Source organism: Pelodiscus sinensis, chromosome 2, assembly GCF_052426305.1.
Source record: "Pelodiscus sinensis isolate ZL-2025 chromosome 2, ASM5242630v1, whole genome shotgun sequence".
NCBI lineage: Eukaryota > Metazoa > Chordata > Testudines > Trionychidae > Pelodiscus > Pelodiscus sinensis.
Window position 1 is genome coordinate 200,130,116 of NC_143053.1, and position 22,026 is coordinate 200,152,141.

Sequence of the window (22,026 nt, forward strand, 5' to 3'; positions counted from 1 at the left end):
GGCTTCTACGCCAGCTTCCAAGCACACACTGCCAGGCCCAGTCTCCTTTAAGTACGTTTACTGGCCAAACATAAGCAAATAAACCAAACCAGTCTGTCAGCTCACCCTCTGCCTCAGGGTTTCGGACCCTCTCTTCCCAAGGGACTGGTAGTCATGCCTTCTGGACCTTCTCAGCCAGCTCTGTTACTCTTCTGAAATAGCAGCTGCAGGGCAATCTTCCTGGACACCTGGCCTCCTGTTCCAGGGGCCCATCTCAGGAGCTGTCATTCCTCTCCCCAGGCACAGCCTGCCCCAGCCACTCCTCCCCTCTCTGTTCCTGAGACAGTTCTTTGAACCCCCCTCCCCCAGTTGTCTCTGTACTCCTTTCGATGGCCCAGTTGGGCCCGCCTGCTCTGACACAGGGGAACTAGGCCTGGACTACTCACAGCTGCCCTGTGACATGGATTCTGTTGATTTACCATCAAATAGATGGAGAATGTTTTCTATTCTGGTTATTATTCTTTGTTGGGCAGTAGTGCCCAGAGATCTTATTCTAGTCACATGGTAAGAGACAGCCCTGCCCCAAAGATGGTTCTTGTTTTACGGAGGGGGACCCAGGGCACAGGGAAGTTAAGTGATTTGCCCAAAGGTAAACAGGAAGTCCATGGCAGAGCCAGAAACTGAACCCAAATCTTCCATCCCTGGCTTTTAGCAACAGGACCATCCTTCCTCTCAGATAACATGACCTTAAGAATGCTTTTATTTCTTGCAGGAGCTTGATCTAATCTGGGAGAGCTCACATAAGGGTCTCTGCAGTAGAGGGAGCCCTAGATATAAAATGGTCCTTCTTAGGTAAAGTCACTTATCTGCCACTGCAAAAATCACAATGAAAAACCCAACAGAATCCCAGGCGAGCCACTATCACAAAGCTCACACATCACTTACAGAAACAAATTAAAAAATGATATTCATCTGACACCATCTCAACCATAATATTCAAAATATGCCAAGAACTTGGCAAGGTATTCACTTTCTTCTGTATTTCTCTCCTCTCCCACCTTTCACCTGCCAGGTCTATAGAGAGTGTCAGGTCTCTGAGGGGCAGGGATTGTACTGTGTGTACAGTGCCTAACACAATGGGGCTCCAGTGTCAACTGGGGCTTCTAGGCATTACCAGTAGTATTGAGAATAATGTGAACCCAGTGCACTTGACATGACAGGAAGCTGCCAGCACTGATGTCATGGGGGGTCTCTGTTTTCACCTCTGCAAACCCACTGCCCTCCACTCCCATGCAGCCAGATCATGCAGGCTTGATGGTGGCAGTTTCCTTCCAACTTCCCCATTTAATTATTCTCATTTGAACCACTGAACTTGCCTTGTGTTCCCTGACACACCACAAACATTGCTGAGCTGTTTTAGAGGGCCACTTAAATGACCTCCAGAAAGCTTGTCATTCAGTTATTACAGGGAGTGAGGAGTTGGGAGCTTTTGAAAAAAGAACCCAACAAATATTATTGCCTTTTCTTTTTCTGTCTGCTGAAAGGATCACCAATGAGGTTTGTCTACTGTTAATCCATTCAGACATGGAGTTCAATGGTTTCTTCTACCACTAACCAGGGCTCACATATTGTGAATTATGATACACTGGTGTTTGGCACAAATCTAGATGAAAAAAACATAGCAAGGCATATGGAAGCCTTGATGGCATCTGCATTTTACAAACAATACAAAATCTGACAATTCCATACAGGCACATGAACACCCTGCCTGATTAAGCTATAAGAACTGCACGTGTGTAACAAGAGCTATATGTGCATCTTGAAAAAAAAAATAGACTCATCAGACAAATTCCAAGCTACAGCAGATGTTGAAAATGGCCTCTTTTCATATTTCATCCACCTTTGAGGGAAGAAAAACCCCCTTTTCCATAAAGCAATTTACAGAAGGAAATGGCTCCCTGGCAGGGACATTTCTGTGTATTTTTGAACTCCCTGGTTGAGTGCTGCTGCCCAGTTTCTCTCAGGGAGGAGCCATAGTGGAGTAAACCTTTAGCAAACACAATAATACTTAAGCTACACATATTAAATCAATATGCAGATGACCTTTTCCCCCCTCATCCAAAAACACATGGCAACTACACTTTGTGGACTCCTGATCCTTTTCTCCACAAAGTCAATGACAACCCTCTAACAGGGTCTAAGTGTTGCCGGTGTTTATTTTTTCTATATAATCTTTCTCTACAGTGTTATTTAAAGTGGATCACTTAAAAAAAAACCCCAGAGATCCACATAAAATGCTCCCCTTTGAGCAATGCAGTGTAAAGGAAAAAATAATGCAATGTGGTGTTTTAAAATGGATAACAAGCCAGATTCCCATTTACACAAGGACTCCTTTTCTTCCTTCTGGCAGAACCAAGGAGTCTTAACTGGGTATAAATTGAGTTTATACCAGAATAGCAGAAACGGACTTTAGTGTAAATGACAATCAGTTCTTGAATCTATAGAGGCCAAGCCTGCAAATACTTTTGTGCATCACTCTGCTCACATAAGTAGTTCAACTGAAGCGACATGGATTGAAGTCCCTTGTAAATACTTGCAGGATATGTCCATGGTTTCAAATGGCAGACCATATGATGATCCAGGCATAGGCAACTGGTGCCTGGAAGGGGAGTGGGTGCAGGAAGGAACACCCAGGCTATGTCTACACTATGGGGTTTTTCTGGGATACTGGTATTCCAGAAAAACGCTGCCGTGTCCGGGGAATGCGTCTGCTCTCCCCCACCCTTTTTTTTGGAAGAGCAGACTTGCTCTTTCGGAAGCCCTGTCTTCCTCCTCCCAGGAGGAAGAAGGGCTCATCTGAAAGAGGAGGCTTTTCCAAAATTTAGCCCAGTGTAGACAGCCAAATTTCAGAAAAACCTTTTCCGAAAAAACAATGGGAAAAAGGTACGCAAACTGCAAAGATCAATTTGCGTACCTTTTTCTGATAGATCATTGTAGTATAGACATAGCCCCAGAGGAAAAGGGAGGGGGCATGAGGAAGCACCTCATTTAGCAATCAACATTTTAGCAGGGGCACCTCCTGGGTGCTACCAGACACCTCAGGCAATGTGGATACACTGGACTGTGAAGAGTATCTTTTCTCACCACTATGCAATTAGTTGGGTCACTTTCCCATGTAAATTTAATCTTAAAAATGGGAAAAACATGTCAAATGTATCCAAGCATTACATTTAGCAGGAGCTGCGGGTGGTGTTGTATATTGGTACCTGTTTATAAAAGGAACCCTTGCACATGGGAGGAAGGATGCACTTCCTGGTTCTGTCAATGGAGCCTCTGTGTTTCCCTGTGACCTCCTTTTCCTCAGCCAATTGAGGATCATAAGGCTTGCTGCCATTTGGGCAGGAATAATTAATGGGCTAAGTGTGGATTAGTGGCTTGTGAACAGCCAAGGACAAGACTGGCTGTCCATTTGAGCTTTAGTGTAAACCACTGGGGCACTCACTTCCTGTGTCAATAGTGATCTTGCAGTGCTAACAAAAGACCCCCATTGATCGTTGCCCTCTGGTAATTACTGCCAGTGTGAGGCTGGCCCTCACAACTTGTTAACATTTTTTGACAATTTAAATAAGGCCATTTAAAGAGGGCTCTGAAAAGGAAGTGGGCTTAGATCTGTAATAAGGTGACTTGGGAACGGAGTGACAAGCAGTAGCTTTGCCACTGACTCTAGTGTAAGGTATGCGCAGCATCTCAAGTAGTGGTATTTTAATCTTATATTTCAGAATCTCCTGCTCAGCCTCAAAGCTATTTTTTTCTGATGATTTACCTCACTAGATATTTGAGCCCCTCAGTTTCTTTGCAGTCTCCTGAAACTGAAAATCTCTTGTTGTGCATGTGGCTATGTGAAAAGGCCATTGAGTGTGTAAAGTAGAAGCCTTCAAAATAGGAAATACCAATCTCAAAGTTGTTTGTATTAAGTTAACTCTACTCCCATGTGCCCATAAGTTACAAGAAGAGCTATCAACATTTTTCCACCAAAACTTTTTTTGGTGAAAAACGCAGGAGCTGGTTAACTGAAACACTTCACAAATGCACGTTGAATTCACCAGATTGTTCTGGTGGGGAGGAAAAATCAATAGCAAAATCAATACAAATTCTGGAAAAAATGTTTTGTTTTGATAACTTGAAAATAAGACTTTTTGATTTTTTTTAATTCAAAAGGAGTTTTTGTTTTGTCATTTAAAAACCCCCAAAACATTTTTTAAAAGCTTGATGCCAAAATGCATTTTTTTCAAGGTCAAACATAATATTTCTTTTGATTCTGAATTTTTTATTTGAATTTTTGACTTGACCTGCTATGAATATTTGTTTATTTTTTAGAATTGTCAGTAAAGCAAAGAGTCAATTAATCTCAGTTGACTCTTTGCTTTACTGACAATTCTAAAAAATGATGAAACAATCATTAATTATTACAAACTATTATTTCGGAGTGACTTCTGCCTCATTCAGTGCTCAAGCTATAGCCCTTCTTGATAAATATATTTTTGTGACATCCCTGCCCTGGCTGACAAATGTGACTCCAGTTCTTATGTGGTTGCCTTTACATGCCGTTCATTTCTGGAAGACACATTGGGTATATAGAATAGCTCTGACACTGCATTTTGCTGAAAGAGAACTGTGGATCTGGTTTTTCTGCCAGTAGTTCTCTTCTCTCCAGATATAGTAGACAGAGCTATAAAGAAGTATGAAGTGAACCACCAGCCAACCTCCCACCTGATTTCCACCTGTGTTAAATGAGTTTATTTTTTTAAAATAATGTGTCAATTCTTTGTACACAGAGTGCAGAAAAAAAGAAGCAAAGCATTTGAAAGTACTATTTGTCCCATCACACACATTCACCTGCAGAGCAGACTGATTCCACATCTCCAACTATCATTCATTTACCTGCAGTTTCCAAGACAGAGCTGTCTTTAGACATTTCAGTGTAGAACATACATATAAAGTAAATGTGACGGGGTGAGGTCACAGACGACTCCTCGGGGCGGCCTCCTGGGGTGGTGACCCGGCCACTGCCACTTGCCTTCCTGCTCTCTGGGGCTCCTCACTGACTGGTCCTGCTGGGCCAGCTCTGCCAGAACACTCCCCAGATGGGATCAAACCCCAAAGAATTAGGTAAGCCCCCTTTACCAATGAAAGGGGGAATGTGCACACTGGTTGCCCCCCCAGGTAACAATCACTTACACTGGGTTTGATAGAAAATAAAAATGGTTTTATTAAGTTGAAGCAGTAGGATTTAAGTAGTAATAAGTGAAAGTAGGCAGAGCCAAGTAGTTTACAAAGGAAAAGAAACAAAAACGCTAATTCTACACTGAAACCTCAGTACAAACTTAATCAAACTCACCCTAAAACCTGTTTTCCAGCTGCCACACTAAACCAGGGTTGTCTTCCCCCCCTGGGGTCTCAGGTTCCCTTCTTCAGATGCAGCCCAGCCTCTGCTTTCGTATTCCTTTTGTTAAGGAGTTGAGGCCGCTCCCTACCAACCACTGCTCAGATTTAAGGACAAAAGATTGTTTAACAGTGGCTCATCTAGAAGTTGCAGGTAACACCCTCCACGTCTCCTATTCACACATTTGAAACTCACAAAGTATTCCCCGCTCCATGTGTCTAATTTTCCACACACAAATGATACATACAATAGAGAAAGATAAACAGAACCAGCAGATCATGACATGAAGATCGATAGATTATATGAAATAATTTGCTCAGACCACCTTTGAGTTATGTATATTCATGTCCATGAGTCCATTTCATAAAGCATGGGGGAAGGAGGGGGGTCTATCACAATAAAATTCACCCAGAATTTCAGAAGGCACCCAGAGGAAGTGGAGCTATAACAGTGTCGCTGTACAGGAAGGAAGGAGAATAAGGAGTAGGTATAGAGAGGACTCTTTAGACTCTGCTCATGTCAGTGCTGGACACTTCCAACTAATATGAACATCCCAACATAAGGAGACTGTATTCCAGACTAGGCTGTGGAAGACTGGCCAAATAGAGACATCATCTTCCTTGTCCTGCGCACTGTTTGGTGGGATTCCATCCCCACATAGTTCCCCATGCAAATTCCGTGACTCATTCTTCTTCTGAGTTGATGTGAAGAGACAATTCTCATGCGTGAGTTTTCTCTCATGGGCTTAGGCACTCAGTGCAGGATGTACTTGCATGTCAGTCATCGCTATGGCAAGCAGTGGCACTCACCATCTTTTCAGGTGAATGGCAATTATCTGATGTCTCAGCTACATACATTTCTAACGTTCTGGACACATTAATTTTGAAGGATTGTTGAGTATGTACATAAGGACCCTGTTTATTAATGGCTGCTAACATTGTCTTGCCAAGGGCTTGTGTAAAACAGACCTCTGACATGCTGGGATTCAATAATAATGATTTATAATAAAGTAAGCCTGATGCTTTACCACAGGATATTGGTTTTCCACCCTCCTTTCAAATTCCAGCAGCGTAAGATCAGAGTTTCCTTCAGCCACCATGGCTCAACTGAGTACCCGCCATTTAATGTGAGAGGATCTTTTGGAGGAGACCTTGGAAAACAAATGGGCCTGTTGACTTTGCATGGATCCTGTGGCAACTTTGGTAAAGCAATGGCTTGCCTAGTGTCATTTGAACAATAAATCCCTTCCCCACCCTTACACGGTGTGCTGTGCATGAGGGGGTTGCCTTTCACTGGTGTATGAGGTATCTTGTTTGAGAAGCCCTTTTGGGATCATCCAGGGTATAATGTGCAGTATTAAATCATCATCATTATCCACCTGGTTAATGTAAAGATTTCCAGTACATCAGTTAGGGTTATGATACTGAGTAAACTGACTTGTAAATCAAGCGGGCTTAAAGAAGAAACACCCCGCTATTCTCATTAGTGCAAGGAAGTAAACCCAGAGGTGGAATAGTCCATGTTATGTTCTTCTGTACTAAATATGAACTGGTCCCAGAACTTGCTTATGCATACCTCCAGAGTGAGGTAGAACTGTGTCAGGTGACTTCAGCTTTGGTAGGCATTTAAAGTGATAGTAGGTCACTTGTGAGATAACTGTGGTATCAGTCCCTGATGTAAGTAACCTACACAGGGGAATAAGGAGGTTCCTTATGTGCCATCATTGTCTGACATAGTTAAGCTAACCTAAGTCCCCAGGTAGACTGTGCTAGGTTAATTGAAGAATTTTCCCAGCAACCTGGCTACATCCTCTTACAGATGTGAATTTAGTGAGGCTCTCTCCCATCTCTGTAGTGTCTATGCTGCAGTGTTTTAAGTGTGGGCATAGCCTCAGTTTCTCTCTGGTTTCAGGATTTTGATGTAACAAATGAGAGTGTAACCTCATTTGGAATCAATGAGAGTTTTGCCCCTGACTTCAGTGGAACCAGGCTTTCACCTTGAATCTGAAAATGTCCGTACAGAATTATGCACATCTCTCAAGGTTGTTTTTCCTCTGAAGACTTGTGGGGGACCAGTGGTGAGACTGCAGTTCTAAATGAGCTGCACACAGCCCACGGCTCCCTAGAGCACCACATCTGGACGAGCAACTCAGTACTATAGAGCCCTCGTGCTCCCTCCACTATCAGCCTTGTTTTGCTGGCTATCCCGCTGACTCTGTGTCTGTTATCTCATTCCCAGTGTGATACAAACAGATTCACAAGGCTGACCCACATGGATTTATTTCCATTATTACAGCAGTCAGAAGGGCTGATACTATGATTTTATGGTGGGTATGTGTCCTACTCTCTCAACAGATTAGGTCAGGCATGACTTTTGTTGGCATCAGAGGAAGCCCAAGCATGACCAAGGGGCAGCGTTTACCTCAGAGAAACAGGGAGGTTTACAGTCACAATGGTGCACAAATGAAGGACTTAAGAAAGGGAAGAGGATATAATTGGGACAAAAGTTTGCCAGAAGAGCTAGTTGAGTAAAGGAAGTGCTAGCTGAGTAAAGCAGAAGCTAAGTTCTGCTGTTGACTTCATTGCTTCAACAATTGGGGCCTGCAAGTGTCCGATGACTGAGGGGGTGAAGCAAGATTTTCCGAAGTGACTAGTTCTCACAGATCCTAATGAGTGGCCCTTCCTGGTCACCTCCTAGGCCTGTGATGAGGGGAATCCAAATCTGTGTGCTCTGCATTGCTGAGGATATGTTGAGCTTTAGGAGCTTGAATAGTGTCCAGCCCCCACCCCAAGCTCAGTGTCCTAAAGCTCACTTTCAAGGACACAGACCTGCTATCCCTCCACCCCCCAGGGTTGGAACCCACTGCCAAGTTGCCTAGCTCCTCTGACCACAGCACTGTCCCTTCAGACATCCTGGCACTTAACCTCCCACCCCAAAATTCCACCCCAATGGTGCAAAGTTTCTGGTTTGCAGTTTAACGCTATCAGGGCCATGCAGTAGGTACGAAGCAGCACCCAGACAGAGGCTTTGCTTATAGTCCCATATTAACGTTCTTTTATACTTCATGATGTAAAGCAGAGGTATGTACGGGCATGTCTACACTACCCCGCTAGTTCGAACTAGCGGGGTAATGTAGGCATACCGCACTTGCAAATGAAGCCCGGGATTTGAATTTCCCGGGATTCATTTGCATAAACTGGGCGCCGCCATTTTTAAATCCCTGCTCGTTCGAACCCCGTGCCGCACGGCTACACGCGGCACGGACTAGGTAGTTCGGACTAGGCTTCCTAGTCCGAACTACCGTTACTCCTCATTCCACGAGGAGTAATGGTAGTTCGGACTAGGAAGCCTAGTCCGAACTATCTAGTCCGTGCCGCTTGTAGCCGCGCGGCATGGGGTTTGAACGAGCAGGGATTTAAAAATGGTGGCGCCCAGTTTATGCAAATGAATCCCGGGAAATTCAAATCCCGGGCTTCATTTGCAAGTGCGGTATGCCTACATTACCCCGCTAGTTCGAACTAGCGGGGTAGTATAGACATACCCTAACAGATCATGCAAAACAATAAACATTAAACATATGATCATGCCTCAGTTTGCTCACCACTGCAGGGCATTCATTAGTCTAGAGTCCTAGTCCCTTGGGCTAGCCAGAATCCTTGGGCCATCTGGAGTCAGGAAAGTGGGCAGGGCTCCCCCAACTCTGTGAGGCTGCTACATGGTCCCTCATGGAGCCTCACTGTCTGTGACCTTGCACGCTCTCCTGACCTACATTTCCTCTTCTTGTCGGTATCCTCTTCCTGTGTGTTTATGTATTTTAAATCTGTCCTGATCACCTGGCCTCTTTTGTTCTCCTCCTGATAAATTTCCACTGTTCCTACCTTCCGCCTTCCCTTCTGGAATCAGCTAAAACTGGGTTTTTAAGGTGGCTTAGGATTTAATGACCCTTCTGGGTCCAGCTGTTTGGCTAAGTTAATATAGTCCAATTCCCCACTCTGGGTTGCCCGTATCTAGGTGACTTCTCCCCAGTGGCTAATGGGGAGTTGGGGAGATGTGGCCCTACTCCAGGGCCCAGCCCAGGGACCCCATAGATAACAGTTATCTACTATGTCCATTCTACTGCAGCTCTGATTTCCTGGGTCATTTCCAGTGGCTTTCTGCTGTCCTTGCCCTTACTTCAGGGCTCTGTCTTGTTTGCCATGAGCTCTCCACACTGAGCTGTCCATGGCACTACTACTCTTCCAGCCAGCCAATCTTCACTCCTTGAGCTCCACACTGCAACTGACCGCTGCTCTGTTCTATAACTCCTTTTATATGGCTGGAAGGAGTGGAATAGAAATAGCAAAGAGTGATGGAATTGCACAATTCTATATGGGGGCTGGAAATATGCTCTTTAAACCAGCCTGCCTCTAGACAAAGGAATGTGTATTTACCTGTCTGATTGGCAGGATTTTGGGGAAAGAACAATGAAAGGACATTTACATATATAGTAAACAAAGGCATAAAGATAAATAAATGACAGAAAAGACAGTTCAACAATCAAGCTGGGGGGACAGAATCTGTACCTCAGAAGTTCCTGGCTCTTGAGGAAAAAAACAATGGAGTTTGAATAATATGAGAACAAAAAAGACATTTGATTAATCCATCATTTAAGGGACATAAGGGGATGGCATCTTTTGAGGCTATGAATGCTGGATCCTCTTGGCCTGAAAGACAACAGCTACTGGAAATTCGTAAGTGAGAAATTTGCTGAGATAAAGATTGTAATTTGCTAGTTTTAGTCACTAGAAAGTGTGTTTTGTTTTCTTGTGTTTGTACCTGTCCCATTGATTTTTGCTTAGTATCACTAAAATATCTGTTCTCTATCAATAAGCTCATTCTTTTCTATTACAAAGCCATCTCTCAGGACTGTGTATTAACAGTAGAGGATGAGTCCTCAGCTAACCTAACATGCTAATGTGTTGACTGCCTCTGTGAAGGCAGCTAACTTAATAACTTAATGAGTGTGTGGTGGAAGGTACTAGCCAGTGTAGAGAGGCAGCTCTGGGGCACTGGGGAATTTGGTTTCCCCAACTGTTCCCAGCAAGGCAGGTTTTGGCCTGACAGAGTCCTGAAGAGCTTGCTGGTCTGGAAGACAAGTTGGCGTATTAGGGAACTGACACACAGCTTAGCAGCAGTCAAACTTCCTCCTGATGAGGCAGGGGAAGGACACAAAGACTCACAGTTCTGGGTGTTCTGGAGCAAAATGTCATTGTTCTTGTTAAAAAGAGCTGGGACTGTGGTTTGGGATTTCACGAACCTGAGGGGTGGCAGGGGAAAGGGAAATTCTGCATTGACCAGAGTTTGTGCTGAAGAATGAGTTAAAAGGCCAATTAGGACCATGGTTTCCAAACATGGGGGCATAAAGTGAAGCTTCTAAGTCTGTAATTAGTCTTCTAAATAAGTGGCCTATTTACTCAGCAGCTCCCTCTGGGGAGCCTAAAGAGGGATTTGGGAGTTTATCTGTTGGCATCCATTGATGGAAATCTTGGTTACTCCCCAAATATATGTTATGTGCTAGGTGAAACCTTGTTCTGGGATTTAGACTAATAAGCGTGAACTTGCCCTTCAATTAACATTACTGTGAACATAAACTCTAACAAAGACAAAAAGAGTGTGTGAGCATAACCCACACACCTAGGCTACGTCTGTATGGCATCCTTCTTCTGCAAAAGCTTATGCAAATGAAGGGCGGCGTACAATATCACCGTGCTTCATTTGAATAATTAATTACGGGCCGTTTTTGTGCAAGAGGCTTTTGCGCAAAAAGGAGCGGTGTAGATGGCTCCTTTTTGCACAAAATCCCCCCTTGTGCAAGAGCCGTTCTTCCTGAAAAAATGAGGAAGAACGGCTCTTGCACAAGAGTGGGATTTTTGCACAAAAAGGAGCCATCTACACCGCTCCTTTTTGCGCAAAAGCCTCTTGCACAAAAACAGCCCCTAATTCATTATGCAAATGAAGCGTGGTGATATTCTGCTCCACCCTTCATTTGCATAAGCTTTTGTGGAAAAAGGGTGCAGTACAGGCATAGCCGTACTGTGGTTCACTATCCCATGTAGTGGCACTTAGACCAGTTATAGTGAGAAATAAGAACAAGCTTGAGGAGTAGAGGCTCCTTACACTAAGCTTCAGAGGGCCCACTTATATCCTCCACGAGGCAGATTTGAATCTGAGGCTTCTAAAGTTTAGTGTAGGAGCCTCTACAGCTCAAGCTATAAAGCCAGCTGGCTCTCAGCTTAAGCTATAGAGCTCCCTTGTTCTTATCTCTTGCTATACATGGTCTAAGTGCTACTACATGGGACAGTGAACCATACTAGGTGTGTGGGTTACATGAGGTCACCAGGGAGTTTTTTCTGAATATTCTTTTGGGTAGCCAGTGTATGCGTATGAAAGAAGAACTCCAAAGAAACAGAACAGCTAAGAAAGATGGAGAGAAAGAAGACAGCCCAAAGGAGCAGCGGAGACCATGGTGGCTGACCTTAGGAGACATCTGGGGTACATCTAGACTGCAAGCTTCTTTCGAAAGAGAACATCCGCACCTCAAAACCGGATCGAAAAATCGATCTACTTTTTTGAAAGAGAGCATCCAGACTGCATGGACGCTCTCTCTCGAAAGAAAGCCCTGATTGCTATTCGCAGAATGGCCACCAGGGCACTTATGCTTTTTTCGACTGCCTCTTCTTTCGAAAAATGTCCCTTTCTTTGTCCACACATACCTTTTTTAAGAGATTTTTCGAAAAAGGCGTTCTTCCTCGTAATTTGAGGTTTATCAATCTCGAAACCCCCCTGTGTTCTTTCAATTTAATTTTGAAAGAACATGATTGCAGTGTGGATGCAGGTGAAGTATTTTTTTTCAAAAAAGCAGTTTTTTCGGAACCCCCCCCCCCAAAAAACCCCACAATATAGTCTAGACATACCCCCGGGGAGAGGTTTTTGAGGGAAGGGTGCATGCTGAAAAAAGCAGTCTTGGTGATGGGAGCAAAAGAAACTGTTTCCTGCTATTTAATTTTATCTGCATTCAGAGACACAGGAGTTTGTATATTTTTTAAAAATAAACAAAACTGAATCAGAGAAGAACCTGAGTATTGTCAATTTCTGCTTCCTACTGGAACACTCACAGGGCCCTTGGCTTTGACTAGTTGCTCAGGTCAAAATGGGCAACAATATATTACTGTGAATAGCAATGCATGAAGCAGATTGAAAAGGGGATGGAGTTACAGTTTTAAAAACAAGTGAGATTTGAGGTTCTGCTTAATAGAGTTTTAAAAGAAGGAAGATCCCCTCTCCTCTCAAAAAGACCTTGGGTAGTGTGTGAATGGCAGAAAAAAAAATTCTAGGAGCCCCACTGGTGATTTCAGGAAACTCCTCTCTAGTGACTAGATTTTGAAACAAAAAAGAATGGAGAGAGGTAAGAAAAAAAACAACAAAAAAAACCCCAAGCAGAATTCCCAGGTTCTGCAAATGAGTCTTTTGTTTTCCAGTAGTAGAAGAGTGCTTAATAAGGGAGTATTTCAATTTCTAAATATGGAGATTTACTAGCTGGATCAATGAGACTGAAAGGAATGTTCCCGATGACGGGTATTTCTGCTGATCTCATTCCTTAATTTTATGTTGCCAGAGGTTAATACCTCTTTTAGGCCCCAAGTACTGGCTTTGGTTCTTCTCACGTTAGCTGTCTGCTAAAAGTTTGGCACAGCCATCTCAGAAGTTAATTTAAAGAACAGAACAAATGATGCTAGTTTTTTTATTAAATATGCAGACTATATAACATCTTAATTATTAAAGTGATTAAAATGTATTGTGATTAATCACAAGATTAAACAAATTATTGCAATTAATCGCATGAATAATCACACTGTTAATAATAGAAAACCATTTATTTAAATATTTTGGATGTTTCCTTTATTTTGATTTCAACTACAAGACAGAATAGAAAGTGTATAGTGTTCACTTTATATTTATTTTTTATTACAAATCTTTGAACTTGGAAAAAACAAAATAAATAGTATTTTTCAACTTTCCCATTACAAATACTGCAGTGAAGCCTCTTTATCATGAAATTTCAATTTATAAATGTATTAATATGTAGAAAAAATAATTGCATTCAAAACTAAAACAAAGTAAAACTTGGGATCTTAGAAAGTCCACTTAGTCCTACTTATTGTATAGCTAATCACTCAGACAAACAAATTTATTTACATTTGCAGGAGATAATGCTGTCCACATCTTGTTTACAATGTCATCATCTGAAAGTGAGAACAATATGCCCTTCTAGGAGTCTGCTCTTCAGTGAGGTTTGAATATCTACATATTTTGATTTCACTATAAAAATGCAGTGAATGCCCATTCACATAAATACGTTGTTGGAAACAGCATTACATACTTCAGTGCTTTGCTTGAAAGTTCAGCATAATGAGGTCTCAGATGTAACCACTAGCCTGCCAGACTGCATTGACTGAAATAAATTTTAAAGAGGTGTCACATGAAAGCTACATAAGCCTATTTTTCTCAGATGAAGTTAAACTCTTTGGTGGTGTTGACATCTACATTGAATGGATCCCTGATCCAATTGTTACTGGAATCAGGAAGAGGACAATAATCTCTGAAGTTGTTCTTCAAAGTCTGCAAATGTTCAATGAGAATGTTTCATATTTAATCAGAAAGCTCAAGTTTAGTCAGTTCAAACAGGTGAAAATATTGGCCAAGTATTCTACCATAGCTAACCATGAAAAATTGAAACATTTGCTCAGTGGAAAGGTTGTATCTTTCAAAAAATATTCAGATTTCACCACACAACTCAAACAAGTGATTGAATGCTTTCTGACAGGACAACCAGTGCATTTCTGAGGGTAAAAGAAATTGTTAACGATTGCTAACCATGTCATTGCAAATTGTGTGAGTCCCATCTGTACTGATTCCCAAGCATTGAGACCACTCGATTTCATTTGTTATTTTGAAATCATTCCGATTATTAAACACAGCCTCAGTAGTAGTATGTGTTGGTAATGAGTGGCAAAATAGGAAATCTTTATTAATTTTACTATCAAAATTCATATTGAATGATTGCCAGCAAATTAACATTGCCAGAAACATCTGTACTTTCATCCAGTTGCAGTGAGTAATATTGGCTTTTGCATGTCCTTTTAATTTAACTCCTCTTTACGTTCACTGTCATGCTTTGTTTTGATGGGTCAGTGATAGTGTTGTTGGATCGGGAGAACAAATTTAAATCTTTTGCAGCTTTATCCCCCAACATTCCACTGATCATTGCTTTAGCAGCAGGCAGAATTAATTCCTGTATACTAATCCTGTATAGTGTGAGGTTTCCTGCCTCTGCTATTAGCAGGGATACTTGATAAGATGCAAACACAAACTTTTCATTATCGCAGCCACTTGCAGTTTTTTCGATTGATTTCTGGCTTGCATGTAGTTCTCATTGTTTGTTTTGGAAAAATGTATAGATTTGTTAACATGCTGCTTATGCTTTGTTTCTAGATGTTCAATTGGTTTCATGCATTCATTGCTGAATCCATTGTGCTTTCTACTAATCTTCATATGCAAACTATAACGACTGATCCTAGAGACCTGCCCAGAGAAAAAGTAGTTGTGTAGGATTTCGGAAGACTCACAAGAATGAATCTTCCCATGAGACTGGAATGATTTGGAGATAGAAGTGTTGTGCAATAGCTTGGACTGGGAACCGAGGCTTTATTTTCAGCCTGAAATGGCCATTGCTTTTGCCACGTTTGCCAAAAAGTCCGACACTCTGAATTGATTTAGCCAGTCAACGAAGCACTTACTCCCATGCCTGAACTCATGAGTAGCAGGCATCTATCTTGGGCATCCACACAGCCAGAGAGAAGGCTGATGCTGGAAATGTAGCCTTTATGTGTGGTGAGTATGGATGTTCAGGAGGAGCCTAGCCACTGAGAACTGTGCTCAGCTGTTCTTGCCTGCAAGTTGGTCTCCAAATCCTGGTCCTCATTTGATGGCACCTTTACAATGGCTGACTTTACAAGAGGCAAAAGCTAACTGCTTGTGGGTCATCAGCTCTGATTGGGCAATAAAATCCACTTTTTACCCACAATTTGCTGTCAGTCAACACACCTCCTAGCTTAAGGCTGTGTAAAATGAAACCACACTGTTTGGCTCAGCTGTATCCAGGGGAATTACATTTAAATTCTCCCATGAAGGTGTCATTACTTTGCAGCAGCATTAAAAGAAGCTACTTATGTGTGTTAAATCTTTATGTAAATATAATTCCTACTATGCTTTAGGCTGTTGAATGCAGCAGCCTGCTGTATAAGGATTAGCTCAGTCTGTGACGGTTTAAAAAGCATTTCTCTCTTCTAAATCCTTCTATAAAAACTCAAGATGGCTGAAATATGTTTATTACTTGCATGGATATAGTGTTAACTATTCTTACTTAATGGCTAACAGGCAATCCCGATCCATGCTTTCATGGCACTGGAAAATATCCATGATACCAGATCATGTTAGTGTGAATTTTTCTTTGACAAGATACAGACTTTGTTCCCTACTTGCTTTTTCAAAGCACATTAACAGCTATGGCTACAGCTATACTATGAGTTTTGCTGCAAGAGCCAATGCAAATGAAGCACGGATTACCATTTTCTTGTACTTCATTTGCATCCTCTCTTTCGTTCCGTTTTTGTGCTAGGCGTTTTCACAAAAACAGGCAGTGTGGCCGTGGCCATTTTGCACAACCCCCCCTTTTTCCGCAAGATCCTTATGGATCTTTGCAAAACCCTTAGTGCAAAAATGGAACGAAAGAGAGTATGCAAATGAAGCATGAGAAAGTACTAATCCTCACTTAATTTGCATTGGCTCTTGCGGCAAAACTCATAGTGTAGCTGTAGCCTATATGAGACCAAATACCAGTTTGCTAACACTACAGAATGGGTTGTCTCAAAAGCTATCTTCTTTTAGTCAATTGCAAACCCCAGGATGAGACCAAAAGGCACAACAAGTAGATGGCGGCTATTTATACTCTTCTCTCTCCTAAGAGAGCCCATTGAGCAGTAAGGCTATGTATAGACTGTAGGTTTCTTTCAGAAGAAGCTTTTCCGGAAGAGATCTTCTGAAAAAACTTCTGAAAGACAGTGTCCACACTGCAAAAGCGCATCAAAAAAGCAATCTGCTTTTTCTACAGATAGCATCCACTGAATGGATGCTATCTCACATGTAAGCTGTGATTACTATGGGTGGAATGGCAACCAGGGCACCTGTGTTTTTTCCTCTTCTTGTGAAAGAATTCCCTCTTCCCTGTCCACACATCTTTTTCCGAAAGAGCTCTTTCGGAAAAAGGCTTCTTCCTCATAGAAAGAGGTTTACCAATATTGGGAAAACCCCTCTCTTCTTTCAATTTTCTTTCAAAAGAACGCAATTGCAGTGTGCACGTAATTGAAGTTTTTTCGGGAAAATGTCTGTTTTTCTGAAAAAATGATGTAGTGTAGACATACCGTAACATTCTATTATTAGGGGATGTAAGGCATGATGGGAGTGGGACATTAGTGGAGGTGTACACTGGGCAGCGCATGAACAGGCTTCTGTCTGTGCAGGGCAGATTGGGCCAAGCACAGAGCAATGTGATCTGCTCTCTCTCTCATTGTTGGTTCACAAAGGCAGAACATGCAGTGATATGTTTCCAGCACCCAATGGCACCCAAGGTCTTAGTCATGCCCCCAATTTGGCTGACAACTAGGGCTTCTCAATTATTTCCATTGTAATTTATGGACAGAAAAAATTGTTTTCAACTCAATGAACTAGTCATGACATTCATGCTGTTTGCAGAAAAATATCTCAGTGTTTCATCGAAACACCCAAAACTCCAAAACTTTTTGATTAAACCTAAAACTTTCAGTTTTTCCTTTTTTGGGAAAGTCTAAATTCTCCATGGGAATTTTGTCATTGTTTTTATTTTTATTGATTTTCATCACAAATTTCAGTCTTGAGTGGCAGCCCTCCTGACAACTACCCCCTTTTTTACTGCGAAGTGCTACTGAACGCATTCAACTTGTTCCTTACCTTTGCTTCTGGAATTATGGCACAAGGTAGAGATCCTGCCTTGCTCCTACACAGAGGTGAAAAAGGCGGCAGGATCCTTTCTCCTTTCAGAGCATCAGCTGCAGAAGGGCAGAATTTACTCCAAAGTCTGTGTCTGACACAGCAGTTGCTTCACTTATTCTTCAGATACATTGCTCTACTGTGAAGTTAAGAACATTTCCATTGGCCCTAATACTTTATTGTATCACATTAGTTTTTAAGTCATCCTGAACAGCTTTGCTCATAGGGTGTAGATGAACTGTACACTTTGTTTTCGCTCCCTGACAGGGACAAGAAGGGGAAGAGCAAGTGACTAAAGTAAAATCCCTGTAAGCTGCATGGACACTTTTCAAAGGCACCATAATAGAGACCCAACTTAAATGTATACCCCAAATTAAAAAACACAGTAAAAGAACTAAAAAAGAGCCACCATGGCTTAACAACCATGTAAAAGAAGCAGTGAGAGATAAAAAGGCATCTTTTAAAAAGTGGAAGTCAAATACTAGTGAGGAAAATAGAAAGGAGCATAAACACTGCCAAATTAAGTGCAAAAATGTAATAAGAAAAAGCCAAAAAGGAGTTTGAAGAACAGATAGCCAAAAACTCTAAAGGTAATAACAAAATGTTTTTAAAGTACATCAGAAGCAGGAAACCTGCTAAACACCCAGTGGGGCCCCTGGACGGTTGAGATACAAAAGGAGCACTTAAAGACGATAAAAAAAGTTCAGAGAAGGGCAATGAAAATGATTAGGAGAGATTAAAGAGACTTTTCACCTTGGAAAAGAAGAGACTAAGGGGGGATATGATAGAGGTATATAAAATCATGAGTGGTGTGGAGAAAGTGAATAAGGCAAAGTTATTTACTTGTTCCCATAATATAAGAACTAGAGGCCACCAAATGAAATTAATGGGCAGCAGGTTTAAAACAAATAAAATAAAGTTCTTCTTCACACAGCACACAGTCAATCTGTGGAACTCCTTGCCTGAGAAGACTGTGAAGGCTAGGACTATAACATGGTTTAAAAGAGAACTAGATAAATTCATGGAGGTTAAGTCCATTAATGGCTATTAGCCAGTATGGGTAAGGAATGGTGTCCCTAGCCTCTATTTGTCAGAGGGTAGAGATGGATGGCAGGAGAGAGATTGCTTGATCATTACCTGTTCGGTTCACTCCCTCTGGGGTACCTGGCCTTGGCCACTGTTGGCAGACAGTATACTGGACTGGATGGACCTTTGGTCTGACCCAGTATGGCCATTTTTATGTTCTTATGTTAAGCAGCTCTGGTATGAATCTCAGGGAAGGGGCTTCACCTCCTACACTCCGCACAGACCTCCCTATGCACACACACATACACACTCAGCCTCCTGCCCTGAGCCTTTCCCCCAGTCCTGATTCCTGCACCCCCCACACCTCATGCCCTGAGCCCCTCCTCACCTCCAACCCTGGCTGCTACAGTTCACACACTTTCAGCTCCCTGTCTTGAGCCCTCTTCACCTCCAACCCCAAATAAAGTATGCATATTTTCCTTTTAGTTTAAAAAAATTAATTGAGTTAAAGACCTGAGCAACTCTGGGTAAATGTGCTTATCTTTAATAAAATAATAACAACACATCCCAATTGTAATCATGTGTAATCACTGGGTTTCTTCTTTTTTCTTTATATCTTTTTATTATTTTTTCCAAATACAGCAAAATATCAAATGCATCCTACATCATAACACACAAAATACATAAGGAGGGATAGGAAAAAGAGGCAGAAGGTGATATAACTACTCTTAGGGTCTACATTAATCATCAATCTCTAACAGACAGCCTAAACTGTTTTGAACTTGTTTGGTGTCCTCATTCTGTATAACGCCAGGCATCCATTAGCTGTGAGGTCAGCCAGATAGGGGTTGACTTCTCATTTTTTGCAGATTAATTTATTAGTAATGAAAGCTGCACATTGGAATCATGTTACCTTTTTATCAGTTAACCTCCAGGTACCAGGAATATATCCAAGAATGGTTTAAGGAATAGAGCTCCAACTTATCTAATATCAAACAGGTACTTTGACCTGCCTTTTACAACAAATTATTGATACAAGACACTCCAAAAACTTGTTATCTGATGTAGCATCAAGGGAATTACAGTTCTAATAGTATTCAGAATTTATGATATCCATTACCATTAGCTTATGTAGGGACCAGTGTGTTTTAAACTTTCAGTGAATAAACCAGAGTCTTAGGTCTATTTTTGTTTTTTTAACATTAGATACACTTGTATTCTATTAGGTAAGAGATAATTGTCTACTCCAATCTCTATTCCAAACAACTTTCAAATTGTAAATCTCTAGAAGAGTTTTTTTGGGCCAGAAAATCATAAAAGGATACCCCTAACTGAGTAAATCCAGAAAGTTTCCTCCAAAATAATAAAGTTTTGTAGACTCTGAAGCTCCCAGTGCATCCAGTGCAAATATATTTATAAGTAAATGTTTGAATTGGAGAAACTTCCATGTTCTGGAATGGGGCAAGCCAAACTTTTGCTGTAAGTCAACAAGTGGTTTAAATTTATCATGGTCAATTGGCTGCAATACAGTCATCATTCCTCTCTCCATCCAAGCCCTCCACATCAAGGTTTTTCTACTGCTCTTAAGGATAGGATTGCATGATAGGAATGCCTCGACATGGAAGAACAGATGGAAGCAGATGTTTTAAGCCAAGTTTAACCAAACTTGCATCATAGATGTTATTGTTGGACCTCTGGAGCATCAAATCTATAAGAATTCCTTCCTACAGTGTCTGGAAGTGGGTGATGGTATGTCAATTCTTGTTCAATCTGAACTTAAGGCAGGGTCTGTTCAGTCATATTTAACAGGCAGTGAGGTGTCTGGATCAGCAAAAAAGGAGAGACGATGATTTTTCAAGTCACGGAAATGAATTCCCGCCCCATTCCCAAAGACAGGGGAAGTTTCCTACATTCATCCATCTCTTCAATCTGGTAGCTACTTGGCTGTAACTGGTTATATGAGTGTAGTGGGGATGCTTTGAATATTCTTAGGAATTTGTATCCTTAAATATTTTATGAGAGGGGATTACGATTGAAAATCCCAACTTGAGAAAAGGCCTTTGTGGGCATACGTGTTAATACTCATGATTTCTGATTGATTTCAACTCATCTGAAGAAGTGGGTTGTGCCCACAAAAGCTCATGATCCCATCTACATGTTTTGTTAGTCTTTAAGGTGCTGCTAGACTATTCACTGTTTTAAAGTTTTTCCAGGTACAGACTATCATGACTACCGCACTGAAGCTTTTCATTTCATATCCTGAGAGATGTCCGCATTTATTAGTTGCTAGCAGGTTAGAAATGGTAACCTCAGGCTTAGCTACAATACAATAGTGTCATCTGCATAGAGCAGAATTTTGTGCTTTGTTTCATGCACACTGATACCATGAAATCATGAATTGCTCAGATGGCAATGGCTAAAGATTTTAAAGTTAAATCAAACAGAAGAGGAGAAAGGGGACAGCCTTGCTTCACACTTCTCTGTAATGGAATTGGGGGTGGAAACCATACCATTGATAACTGGTCTGGAACCTGAGCTAGAGAATGAAAACTTAATGTAAGCAATAAATTGGTTACCAAATTGGAATTTTGTTAACATGTGAAAAAGGTAGTGCCTGGCTATGTGTTCAAAGGTCTTTTTGGCATCTAAAGAAATGACAGTGAAGGACTCTTTCAAATCTCTCAAAGCGGCAATAATTTCAATCAGCTGATGCAAATTATTTGAGCCAAGTCTATTATAAAAGAAGCCTACCTGATTTATGTGTATAATGTGTGAGAGAGCTTTGTTCAATTGCATAGAAGAGCTGTAGCTAAAATCTTACTGTCACAAAGGATGAAAGAAAGTGGTCTGCAATTACTACATAGTCCAAGCTATTTGCCAAATTTATGAATCACAGCAATTATAGCTTTTGTTAGAGTGGGCGAGAGAGTTTTTTCATTCTTGGCCTCACTGAATATATTTGTAACGCAGAGGCATTGAGGCCACTGAGAAAAGAGAATGAAGTCTGCTCTGCAGCAGTGAGGGGCAACCTCAACTAGTGAGCTGCATGAATGGTCTTCCTTTCCCTCAGTGGGCCACAAGATTGTTGTAACCAATGTGATCTCCTGGGACAGGGCAGTTTTGCTAACTGTGTTTGCTTACCTAGAATTTGCAGTGTGAGCCAATTGCACTGTAGCAGCGCTTTGATTAGATGCAGAGGGAGCACACAGCTCCCACAGTCAATGTGTGCAATCATCACACACCTCACCTCACATGCCCTTGCTTTGAGTACATTTCACTTTAGTAACACCCAGAGCTTTTTTTGTGACGGTACTGCCCGGTACATAGTACCGGCACCCCCAGTCAGAGCTTACCTGGAAAGAACGAAGGGTACAGGCACCTCTGTATGCAAAAGTCCAACAGTCGGCTGGGCCGCATGTCTTAAAGGGACCGCATCTCTTAAAAGGGCAATGTTG